A 13,228-nucleotide genomic window follows, 5' to 3' on the forward strand; every position below is an offset into this window, starting at 1 on the left:
TGTGTTCTCTCACCTGTGTCTGCTTCAGCAAAACATCCTTTCACCTGTCTGCCTCAGCAAAACATCATATGACATAACTGAATTTCCAAAGAAATCAGAAATCTCCACTTCATTGGGTTTTACAGGGTGAATTACATTACCTACAAAATCCAATGCTGGAATCCTATGAATGAAACTATACTTAAAGACAAGCTTTTAAAGGTGGGGTTGTAGAGAGAGCTCATTGACTGGCTGCTCTTACAGCCAGTTGCCAGCACCCAAACGACAGCTCATAACCATATGTAACTCCAGTTCATGGAGGATCTAATACTCACTCCTGTCTTCCACAGGCATATGGTACTCAGATATGTATGCAGGCAAAGCACCCATTAATATAACATTAAAATATTATTCTTTTTCTTGTAATTTTTTTATTCTTTGTGAGTTTCACATTATGTGCCGCAATCCTGTTCATCTCATTATCCCTTCGTATATGCACCTTTGCCCTTGCAACTGCCACCCAAAAGAAAATTAAAAAAAAAAAATCTTGCTGTGGAAGCTGCAGTATGTCACAGTGTGTCCCACAGTATGCCCTTTTGTCCAAACATTTTTGCTTGTAAATGTTCATCGCCATGAGTCATTGTCCTGGTTCCAGGCCTCTGGCGTCCACTACACTATAAATACTGGATCCTCGCTGGGACTCTTCTTGGATATCTTGTTGTAGCCCTGTGTCATAAAGGTCCTGCATCTTTGGATCTTCGGGACCAGCCCCATCAGGAGCTCTAGTAATTCATAGATTGGATAGTGGTGTGGGCCAACTCAAAGCCCTGGATCAGGGCCTGGAAGGCTAATGAGCTGGTTAGACTACCAGCTGTCCTACACCTACACTACCAGGACAAGCTCTCCAGCGCTGCTCGGGTGAGCTCGCCCAGTGCTAGAGCCAGTACGGGGCAGAGCCAGCTCTCTTATTCTCGTGCCTTCAAGCCAGCCTACTCCTGCATGCACCACCAAGGCCAGCTACTCTGCTGCCCAGGAGAGGTGCAGGACCCACTCTCCCTGGCGCTGCTCTGGGGAAGGGTGGGGAGAGCTCCGCACAGCCCTTGGGCAACAACATTGTCCCAGGTGACAGCCCAGACCAAGGCCTTTGGTGGTAATATAAGTCAGGGACATCAACACAGAACCCTGCTGATGCATGCCCATGGATCCAGACATGGTCCTCAGTGGCACTGACTGAGACATCACCATGGCCTCAGGCGGCAGCAAAGCTACTTACACCAGGCTATCCCACTTGACAGTCTTGTCTCCAGTCTCACCTCTCTTCATAGTTCTCAAACGGTTCTGCTTCTTCCCCCACCCCACCCCCCATCTCTCTATCACATATTTGTATGCTGTAGTGGCTCCCACATCAGGCAGGTGGGCCTCTCTAAAATCTTCTTTTTTAAATGTGAATAAGGTTAGCAGGGCTCATAACAGTGGAGCCCTAACCCAGTATGCCCGTTGTCCTTAAGGAAAAGAGAGAGACTTGGAGATGGTCAGGGACAGACAGAAGGAATGGGAGGCAGGCCTCAGGATAGAGAAATTCTTCTGATACCTTGACCTTGGGTCCAATATCTAGAACTATGACCAAAAAAAAGTTTGTCATTCAAGTCACCCCATCTGTGGCATTTTATTATGGCAGTCCCAGCATACTAATCCACAGAATATTTCTCTTTACATGTTTTAAAAAATTAATGCTCAGTGGCCACATAATTAATCATTTTCTAATTATTTTTTAACTAATTGTTTTCTTGAAATATTTAGGTCAAAGTAACAGATGATGCTTTTAACATCTTTGCATTATGTAACTCACTCCAAGATGAAAAAAATCCCACCTAAAATATCATAGCGAAAATTGATGAGAATGCATTACGGGTAATATTGATACTGTTCTTTTGCAATCTGGGAGGGTTTAGCATTATTTCAAAATTAAAAAGGAGGAAGAGAGGGAGAGGGAAGAAATAGAGAGAGACGCACATACAGAGGGGGAGAAGGAGGTCTGAGAGAGGTGGGGGAGAGAACACAGGAATAAATAGTGCTGTATGGTCAGGTAGCAGGTTTGGCTGCATAGGGGCCCACGTGCCTGAGCAGTGAGCCCCTATGCCATGGATTCTGAACTGGCTTATGGTATCTGGCACGGATTTCCTTTAGCAGAGCAGGACTCCTCAAGTCCAATAGAGCATGGCTGGTTGATCCCATCACAGTACTGACACTAGTGGCTCCTGCTGGGCACTTTGAATTGCTGTCTTTTTACAACATGGAGGCCAGGTTGCTAAAATCTCGCTTTGGGACTTACCAAAGAAGGTCGTGGTCAAGGTTTCACTGATGGGGTGTACAAAGGAAAACAGCTTTTCCAGTGTGATGAGGACTGGGGAGTGTTTGTTGCATTGGACAAACTGGAACTCATAGAAGATGGTGACAATGGATTGGAAAGTGATTTTGCCGGCCCAGGAGATACAGTGCAGGATAACCCCATTGACAACTGGGATGAAGGCTTGATGGAGTACAGCTCTGTAGTTTTGCAAGTGTTGAAAGAACAATTCTCCTGCACATCAACGGCATCATTCCACATAGCGTGCGGACACAGGAAAGGAGGCCTCCCAAACTTGCCTTTATGTCAAGAGGTGTCGGTGACAAAGGTTCATCTAGTCATAATAAGCCAAAGGTTCCAGGATCTACCTCATACCCTGGAAGCAGAAACATATCTGAATTATTTTATACCTTAAATGGGTCATCTGTTGACTCACAACAACAATCCAAGTCCAAAAATCCATGGTACATTGATGAAGTTGCAGAAGACCCTGCAAAGTCACTTACAGAGATGGCTTCAGACTTCAAACATTCCTCACCTCCACTTCAACCTCCTCCCATGAACTCCTTGTCTAGCGAGAACAGATTCCACTCCTTATCCTTCAGCTTGACAAAGATGGCCAACACTAACGGCAGCATGGCTCGCAGTCCACTCTCTCTGTCAGTGCAGTCTGTGATGGGGGAGCTGAACAGCACGCCTGCCCAGGATAGGCCACCCAGTTCCGTGAGGTTATCCGTTGGATTGGCCAGCCACCAGGGCTCGGTGACGTGCTAGCTGGGCTGGAACTGGAAGATGAATGCACAGGTTGTACCGATGGAACTTTCAGGGGCACGCGCGATTTCACCTGTGCTCTGAAGAAGGCACTGTGCGTGGAACGGAAGCGCTGCAGACCAGACTATAGGTTTGCATCCTCGCAACCTGTTTCCAATCAGATGAAAGAGGTAGCTCTTTAGCATTTGGTAGCTACTTAAGTGAAGTACCAGAAGAAAATACTCCACCTAAAATGGAAAAGGAAGGTTTAGAGAGAGTGATTGGAAAGAAGAAAGGCAGCCAGGGCCATTGCAATTCTTGTTACTTAGACTCAACTTTTTCTGCTTGTTTGCTCTTAGTTCTGCCCTGGACACTGTATTACTTAGACCCAACGAGAAGAATGATATAGAGTGTTAGAGTGAGACTCAAGAGCTACTAAGGACAGAGATAGTTAGTCCTCTGAGAATATATGGATAGGTGTGTGTGCCGCAAAGATTATGAAACTGCGGAAAATACTTGAAAAAGTTGAGGCCGCATCAAGATTTACCTCTGAGAAAAAGAACCTGAAAATTTTCTAAATGTCCCATTTCATTATATATATATATATATATACATATACATATACATATACATATATATATACATATATACATACATATACATTTTTTTTTCCGGAGCTGAGGACCGTACCCAGGGCCTTGCACTTGCTAGGCAAGCACTCTACCACTGAGCTAAATCCCCAACTCATGATATTTTAAGGATTGAACCATTGTTAAAAATAAGGTCAGCAGGTCAAAAAGTTTAAGACTGTAACTTCTATCAAATATTTACGGAAAAGAATGAGAAAGCCGGAGTACCCAAAATTCAGCAGTTATTAGAATGGTCTTTTATCAACAGCAGCCTGAAATTTGCAGAAGCACCATCATGTTTGATTATGCAGATGCCTCGGTTTGGAAAAGACTTTAAACTATTTTTTTAAAAAAATTTTCTTCCCCAGAATTAAATATAACAGATTTACTTGAAGACACTTCCAGGCAGTGCCACATCTGTGGAGGACTCGCAATGTATGAGTGCAGAGTGTAGATGCCATGACGACCGGACATCTCAGCAGGGAAGATCCAGCAGTTCTGTAAGACCTGCAGCACCCAGGTTCACCTTTGTCCCCAAAGGCTGAATCGTACTTCATCCATCATCACGTCCCAAAGACTTGCCGGACTGGGACTGGAGACATGGCTGCATCCCATGTCAGAAGATGGAGTTATTTGCTGTGTTCTGCATAGAAACGAGCCACTCTGATGCTTTTGAGAAGGACGGGAAGGACGACTCTGCCTGGCGCTTCTTTGACAGCATGGCTTATCGAGATGGTGGTCAGAATGGCTTCAACATTCCACAAGTGACACCCTGCCCAGAAGTAGGAGAGTACTTGAAGATGTCTCTGGAGGACCTGAACTCTTTGGACTCCAGAAGGATTCAAGGCTGTGCACGCAGACTTCTTTGCCATGCATACATGTGCATGTACCAGAGTCCAACCATGAGCTTGTACAAACAACCAGGCAGTCTGAAATGGGCAGAGACCGAGCACAGAAGTCTAAATGAAGTTATTAATATCTGAAACTTTAAGTTAACTGCATTGATGATATATTTTTGGAAGCATACAATTTTAATTGTGACGTCTAAACCTCTTTTAGTCCATTGAGAATGTAAATAAATATTTCTTCTTATGGACCAAGGATATCATTTTTCTTTCATAGCTAATGATTGCCTTGAGAAAGACTAATACTATGGTTTTATTAAGAGTCTACCTTTACTCCAGTTGTTGAAGGTGTGCTAATTGTTAGTTTTCCTACATAGTGCTGATTTCCTGCATGTCTGTACTTTGCTGAGTTTCCGTGTTCCTGCAGCAGTGGTCAGAACATGCTGAGATTCCTTTCATGGTGTTATTTTTTATTTGTTCTGTTTTTGAAATAAATGAGTGCCTGTCATTAATGCCCATTTTTGATGTGTTCTTGGAGGGTTAGTGGACTAAGCAAGCATCTTAGTCATAGTCACAACTGTTGCCGAGCAGGTCTTCTGCAGGGCTCCCAAGTATGGGAAGAGATGCGGTGCTTTCTGAAATGACTGAGACATAGGTCAGTTATATATTCTTACACAGGGACACAGTCCAGAGAAAGGAAAGCTGGCTCAGAGACAGTACCAACATTTCTGTGGCAAAAAAAAAAAAGTGTTAGATATTTAAAACTCTCATCTCAAATAAATTATTTTATTTAAAAATAAAGAAGGTGCTATATGGATGAAGGTCCTTCACGAGGCTCTAACTATTTGAGTTTAAAGTTAACCCACAAAGTAAGTCATCTGCAAGAAAACGAATAGAAATGGGATCATCATTTCAAGTAAAATAAACCAGGCTCATAAGACAAATATCATGTATCTTCTCTCAACCCTAAAATCTGAACTTTACAATAACTAAACCACCAACCAAAAAGTACACATGGAGCGGGGACCCATGGCTCCAGCCACATATGTAGCAGAGGATGGCCTTGTTGGATATAAATGGAAGAAGAGCACTTGGTTCTGGGGAGACTCGATGCCCCAGTGTAGGGGAATGCCAGGGTGGGGAGGCAGGAGAGTGTGGGTGTGTGGGGGACACCCTCATAGAAGGAGGGGGAGGCAGATGGGATAAGGGGTTTCTGGAGGGGAAACCAGGAAAGGGGATAGCGTTTGAAATGTAAATACATAAAATATTCAATTAAAAAAACTAATCAGATTTAAAAGCAGAGGGAAGGAGTGTTTGGGAAGAAGAAGAAGAAGGCCAGTGGGAGAGGCAATGAGACTGAGTAGGATGAAAGTGTATGACGTACATGCGTGGGAATGTCCTAACAAACTCCATCATTCCATACAATAAATATACCTTAATAAAAATAACTTTAAATTGCAAGATTAAATTTCAGAAAGGTACAGTTCTAGAATATTTACAGGATTCTTACTCTGCAGCCAATATCGCTTAGGCACAAGACCAAGAAAGCCTTCTTGGAGACAGATGAATAGTCTAGTCAAGCAGAGAATCTTTTTTTTTTTTTTATTAACTTGAGTATCTCTTATATACATTTCGAGTGCTATCCCCCCTCCCGGTTTCTGGGAAAACATCCCCCTTCCCCCTCCCCTTCCTTATGGGTGTTCCCCTCCCCACCCCCCGCACCGCCGCCCTCCCCCCAACAGTCTAGTTCACTGGGGGTTCAGTCTTAGCAGGACCCAGGGCTTCCCCTTCCACTGGTGCTCTTACTAGGATATTCATTGCTACCTATGAGGTCAGAGTCCAGGGTCAGTCCATGTATAGTCTTTAGGTAGTGGCTTAGTCCCTGGAAGCTCTGGTTGCTTGGCATTGTTGTACATATGGGGTCTCGAGCCCCTTCAAGCTCTTCCAGTTCTTTCTCTGATTCCTTCAAAGGGGGTCCTATTCTCAGTTCAGTGATTTGCTGCTGGCATTCGCCTCTGTGTTTGCTGTATTCTGGCTGTGTCTCTCAGGAGCGATCTACATCCGGCTCCTGTCGGTCTGCACTCCTTTGCTTCATCCATCTTGTCTAATTGGATGGCTGTATATGTATGGGCCACATGTGGGGCAGGCTCTGAATGGGTGTTCCTTCAGTCTCTGTTTTAACCTTTGCCTCTCTATTCCCTGCCAAGGGTATTCTTGTTCCCCTTTTAAAGAAGGAGTGAAGCATTCACATTTTGATCATCCATCTTGAGTTTCATTTGTTCTAGGCATCTAGGGTAATTCAAGCATTTGGGCTAATAGCCACTTATCAATGAGTGCATACCATGTATGTCTTTCTGTGATTGGGTTACCTCACTCAGGATGATATTTTCCAGTTCCGACCATTTGCCTACGAATTTCATAAAGTCGTTGTTTTTGATAGCTGAGTAATATTCCATTGTGTAGATGTACCACATTTTCTGTATCCATTCCTCTGTTGAAGGGCATCTGGGTTCTTTCCAGCTTCTGGCTATTATAAATAAGGCTGCGATGAACATAGTGGAGCACGTGTCTTTTTTATATGTTGGGGCATCTTTTGGGTATATGCCCAAGAGAGGTATAGCTGGATCCTCAGGCAGTTCAATGTCCAATTTTCTGAGGAACCTCCAGACTGATTTCCAGAATGGTTGTACCAGTCTGCAATCCCACCAACAATGGAGGAGTGTTCCTCTTTCTCCGAATCCTCGCCAGCATCTGCTGTCACCTGAGTTTTTGATCTTAGCCATTCTCACTGGTGTGAGGTGAAATCTCAGGGTTGTTTTGATTTGCATTTCCCTTATGACTAAAGATGTTGAACATTTCTTTAGGTGTTTCTCAGCCATTCGGCATTCCTCAGCTGTGAATTCTTTGTTTAGCTCTGAACCCCATTTTTAATAGGGTTATTTGTCTCCCTGCGGTCTAACTTCTGGAGTTCTTTGTATATTTTGGATATAAGGCCTCTATCTGTTGTAGGATTGGTAAAGATCTTTTCCCAATCTGGCCATTTTCATTTTGTCCTAACCACAGTGTCCTTTGCCTTACAGAAGCTTTGCAGTTTTATGAGATCCCATTTGTCGATTCTTGATCTTAGAGCATAAGCCATTGGTGTTTTGTTCAGGAAATTTTTTCCAGTGCCCATGTGTTCCAGATGCTTCCCTAGTTTTTCTTCTATTAGTTTGAGTGTGTCTGGTTTGATGTGGAGGTCCTTGATCCACTTGGACTTAAGCTTTGTGCAGGGTGATAAGCATAGATCGATCTGCATTCTTCTACATGTTGACCTCCAGTTGAACCAGCACCATTTGCTGAAAATGCTATCTTTTTTCCATTGGATGGTTTTGGCTCCTTTGTCAAAAATCAAGTGACCATAGGTGTGTGGGTTCATTTCTGGGTCTTCAATTCTATTCCATTGGTCTATCTGTCTGTCTCTGTACCAATACCATGCAGTTTTTATCACTATTGCTCTGTAATACTGTCAAGCAGAGAATCTTAGCACGAGTGCTTTCTGTTCGAAGGACTTGAGTTCTCAGTTAGGGATGAGAAAGGGCCATGCAAGAAGTACTCGTTCAAAAGTCCTGTTCCTTAGAGAAGAGAGAGCAAGTGCAGAAATGATGGAGACATTGAACCAGGTTAGGTTGTTTCCAGACTCATGGCTTCTTACCCAAAGAACCAAAAGCACAGACTTTCACAGATTTGCAAAGTAGCCCTAAATAAATAGTATAGAACAGGAATTAATGCGTCTCACAGAAGCAGCAAGCACATGAGAACAGGTCACAGCCGGCCTCTTTTTATTGGAATAAAGGAAGCAGAGTTGGGGGTAGGGTTAGCTACTAGAGGGTACAGCTAGAGTGGTTGTCTAATTTGCTAGATGAATTAGGTCACATACACTTTTTCCTACTATATATGTTCACTCCCACAATGCATCTGGTTTTAATGTATGTACACACAATTACGCAAGCTTAAGATGGTAGATGGGGCATTATTCTTAAATTTCACTTGAAAAACAGTTTTTCCTTGTTGTTCATGCATCTAAAACCAGTTCTCAAAATACTCTCAGCTGGATGTGTCCTTCCATTCTTCATATTGGATACACTGGAAATATGTTGTAATATTAACTGCCTAAAGTTGATTACTACTAGGAGTGGAAAAATCTAGTGTATACACACACACACACACACACACACACACACACACACACACATATATGTATATATATATATATACACTTTTTGTCTTAAACTATGGGGAGAGTAACAAAACAATTTACAAGAACAAACCTTTAGGAGCTCATTTAAGAAGTCACTCACCATCTGGCCCCGTCTCTGCAGGGCATTCAGCCTCTTCACATTTGCCCGTAAGAGGATTTTCACAGACTCCTTAAGCTAAGACATTAAAAGTTGTTTTTTATTTTGTTTTGTGTTATTCAATATGCACTTTTCAAACTCCAAGAGAGTTGTAATGGTAAAACATATAGCAGAAAAAAATGTTTTTCTTATTTTCCCACATCTGTATTTTTATTGGATATTTTATTTATTTACATTTTAAACGTCCAAATTTCCCCTCCAGTAATTCCCTATCTCATCCCACCTCCCACTGCTTCTCTGAGGGTACTACCCCACCCACCCACTCCCCCCTCCCCGCTTTAACATTCCCCTACACTGGGCATCAAGGATTCACAGGACCAAGGACCTCTCCTCCCATTGATGCCTGACAAAGCCATCCTCTGCTACATATGTGGTTAAAGCCATGGGTCTGTCCCTGTGTACTCTCCAGTTGATGGTTTAATCCCTGGGAGTTCTGGGGTGTCTGGTCGGTTGATATTGTTGTTCTTCCTATGGGGTTGCGAACCCCTTCAGCTCCTTCAATCCTTTCTCTAACTCCTCCATTGGGGACCCCATGCTCAGTCCACTGGTTGGCTGTGAGCGTCCGCCTCTGTATTTGTCAGGCTCTGGCAGAGCCTCTCAAGAGACAGCTTTATGAGGCTTCTGTCAGCAAGCACTTCTTGGCATCAGCAATAGTGACAGGGTTTGGTGGCTGTACATGGGATGGAGCCCCAGACGGAGCAGTCTCTGGGTGGCCTTTCCTTCAGTCTCTGCTCCACACTTTATCTCTGTACTTCTTCCCGCCAATATTTTTCCCCCTTCTTAAGAAGGACTGGAGCTCTGTACTTTGGTCTTCCTTTTTTTCTTTGGTTTCATGTGGTCTGTGAATTGTATCTTGGGTAATCCAAGCTTTTAGACTAATATCCACTTATCTGTGACTGCATACCATGTATGTTCTTTTGTGACTGGGTTACCTCACTCAGGATGATATTTACTAGTTCCATCAATTTGCCTAAGAATTTCATGAGGTCATAGTATTCCACTGTGTAAATTTGCAACATTTTCTGTATCCATTCCTCTGTTGAAGGACATCTGGGTTCTTTCCAGCTTCTGGCAATTAAATAAATAAGGCTGCTATGAACATAGTGGAGCATGTGTCCTCGTTATATATTGGAGCATTGTTTGGGTATATGCCCAGGAGTGGTTTAGCTGAATCCTCAGGTAGTACTATGTCTAATTTTTTGAGGAACTTCAAGACTGATTTCCACAGTGGTTGTACCAGCTTGCAATTCCACCAACAATGGAGGAGTGTTCCTCTTTCTTCACATCCTCACCAGCATCTTTTGTCACCTGAGTTTTCAATCTTAGCCATCCTGACTGATGTGAGGTGGAATCTCAGGGTTGTTTTGATTTGCATTTCCCTGATGACTAAGGATGTTGAGCATTTCTTTAGGTTCTTCTCAGTCAGTCGAAATTCCTCAATTGAGAATTTTTTTGTTGAGTTCTCTACCCCATTTTTAATAGGGTTATTTGCTTCTCTGGAGTCTAACTTCTTGAGTTCTTATATATATATTGGATATTAGCCCTCTATAGGAGGTAGAATTGGTAAAGATCTTTTCCCAATCTGTTGGTTGCCGTTTTGTCCTACTAACAGTGTCCTTTGCCTTACAGAAGCTTTGCAATTTAATGAGGTCCATTTGTTCATTCTTGATCTTAGAGCATATGCCATTGGTGTTCTGTTCAGCAAATTTTCCCCTGTGCCCACATGTTCGAGGCTCTTCCCCACTTTTTCTTCTATTAGTTTCAGTGTATCTGATTTAATGTGGAGGTCTGTGATCCATTTGGACTTGAGCTTTGTACAAGGAGATAAGAATAGATCAATTTGCATTCTTGTACATGTTGAGCTCCAGTTGAACCAGCACCCTTTGTTGAAAATGCTGTCTTTTTTTCCACTGGATCATTTTAGCTCCTTTATCAAAAATCAAGTGACCATAGGTGTGTGGGCTCATTTCTGGGTCTTCAATTCTATTCTATTGATCTACCTGCCTGTCTCTGTACCAATATCATATAGTTTTCTTGTTTGTTTGTTTGGGTTTTTTTTTTTTGCTTTAATTTGTTATGAGTTATTCTATTGGGTTTTTTTTGTTTACATTTCAAATGTTATTCCTTTTCCCAGTTTCCTGGACATAAGCCCCCTATCCCATCCCCCTCCCCTTCTTCTATAAGGGTGTTCTCCCACCCCTAGCACCCTCCCTTTCAGCTCCCCCATGACATTCCCCTACATTGGGGGGTCCAGCCTTGGCAGGACCAAGGGCTTCTCCTCCCATTGGTGCCCAACAAAGCCATCTTCTGCTACACATGCAGCTGGAGCCATGGGTCAGTCCATGTATAGTCTTTGGGTAGTGGTTTAGTCCCTGGGAGCTCTGGTTGGTTGGCATTGTTGTTCTTATTGGGTTGCAAGCCCCTTCAGCTCCTTCAATCCAATTTTTATCACTATTACTCTGTAATACAGCTGGAGGTCATGGATGGTGATTCCCCCAGAAGTTCTTTTATTGTTGAGAATAGTTTTTGCTATCTTGAGGTTTTTTTATTATTACAAATGAATTTGCACATTGCTCTTTCTAACTCTCTGAAGAATTGAGCTGGAATTTTGATGGGGATTGCATTGAATCTGTAGATTGCTTTCGGCAAGATGACCATTTTTACTGTATCAATCCTGCCAATCCATGAGCATGGGAGATCTTTCCATCTTCTAAAATCTTTGTTTTCTTTCATCAGAGACTTGAAGTTCTTGCCATACAGATCTTTCACTTGCTTGGTTAGAGTCACACCAGGGTATTTTATATTATGTGACTATTTTGAAGGGTGTCGTTTCCCTAATTTCTTTCTCAGCCTGTTTATTCTTTGAGTAGAGGAAGGCTGGTGTAAATGGTTGCTTCTTACCCTTCAATTTCAGGGACATACTGCCATACCATGCAGGGCCAAGGTTATCTGTAGCCACCATGGGCAATACTGAGACTGGACACTTCCACACTAAAGACTGCACGTGTTTTTGTGAGTTAGAGATGCTTAACATCTCTCAGTGCACGGACTACAAGCTTGCTCTTGCAGTCAAGTTCTTCATTGGGCAGCACTGCATAACACTCTAGGCATGGCATATCTTTTCTGAATCTCTGGCATTTTTGTCTAATTGGTAATAAAAGCTACTTCACCAGATAAAAATACTTCATCGATAAAAGCCACTACTACATCTTGTGAATGTTAATTCAGAAGTATCTGTGAACACTTTATCATTTATCAAATCAGGATGAATTGTATAGACAGAAAGAGGAGGGGAGGGAAGGAGGGGAAAGAGAGAGGGCGGAGGGGAAATGAGAAGAGAGAGGGGCAGGAAGAAGGAGGGCAAAGTATGAAGATGAAAAAGGGAGGGAAGGGAAAAAATGGAAAAAGGATAGGGATGTGTGGGGCCACGTTCCACCTTGCAGCTGGTGCATGTGAACACCTCCTAGGACAGACAAAATGGGGAGGAACTAGACTACATTGCATCCTCTCCTCCATGGTGGTGCCAGGCTCTTGGAACACCAACACCCACTCAAGAGAAGTGGAACATAGCCTAAGATGAGGCTGAAGCTGAGGTCCCCATACTCCCTGACACCCAGATGCCAATGAGAACCACAAGGAGTTGAGAATGAGGGGGCCTGCAGACTGGTGGCAAGCCTGGGGACAGGGGGAGGGAGAATCTGGCTTACCTCAGGGGTGAGCAACTGTAGTTTAGAGGGGCCTTCTGCAGGAGACTTAGGCTGCCCAGCTTCCTATGATGAAGGCTTCCTCCCAAAGTGGTTCTTGATGAGAGAGACAGTCCTTTCTTATCCAAACTGCTTATTCATAGTGGAAAATGAAGGCATACAATTTACTCATGGTAGACCAGAGATTAAATACCTTTTGCCAGAAGGAATGTCTGGGAAGGGAAGCTTGTTGACTAAACCCTCAAGGCTCATCTAGATACCTCATTAGCATGGAGAACTCTCTGCTCTGTGCTTCATGACTAGTTATCATGATCCTCATGTGGGGTGTGGTGATCACATGCTCCAGGACAGGAACCAGGACAGGAGTAGGTGAAAAGCCTACCAGTTCTCAGAGATGAGAATAACTAGGGTTTCTGAATCTGCTCAACCTTCCCAGTTTTTGTCTAGTGACAAGGTTCCATGTGGCCCACAAGGAGAGCAGGAGAACAAGACATTCGGACAGTCTAGGGGTCAGAAGAAAGAGGGAACATGAGGTGGAGAAAAATTAGCTGTACCACCTTGCCAGGAGGTGACAGGA

General features: G+C 43.3%; 1 pseudogene; it reads left to right on the plus strand.

Moving 5' to 3' along the window:
- Cyld-ps2 (CYLD lysine 63 deubiquitinase, pseudogene 2) overlaps positions 1 to 4,688 on the plus strand; it is a 10,016-nt pseudogene extending 5,328 nt beyond the window's left edge.
- Positions 4,689 to 13,228: the final 8,540 nt, after the last annotated feature.

The sequence above is a fragment of the Rattus norvegicus genome, chromosome 11 (genome assembly GCF_021556685.1).
Source record: "Rattus norvegicus strain SHRSP/BbbUtx chromosome 11, alternate assembly SHRSP_T2T, whole genome shotgun sequence".
In the NCBI taxonomy this organism is placed as follows: domain Eukaryota; kingdom Metazoa; phylum Chordata; class Mammalia; order Rodentia; family Muridae; genus Rattus; species Rattus norvegicus.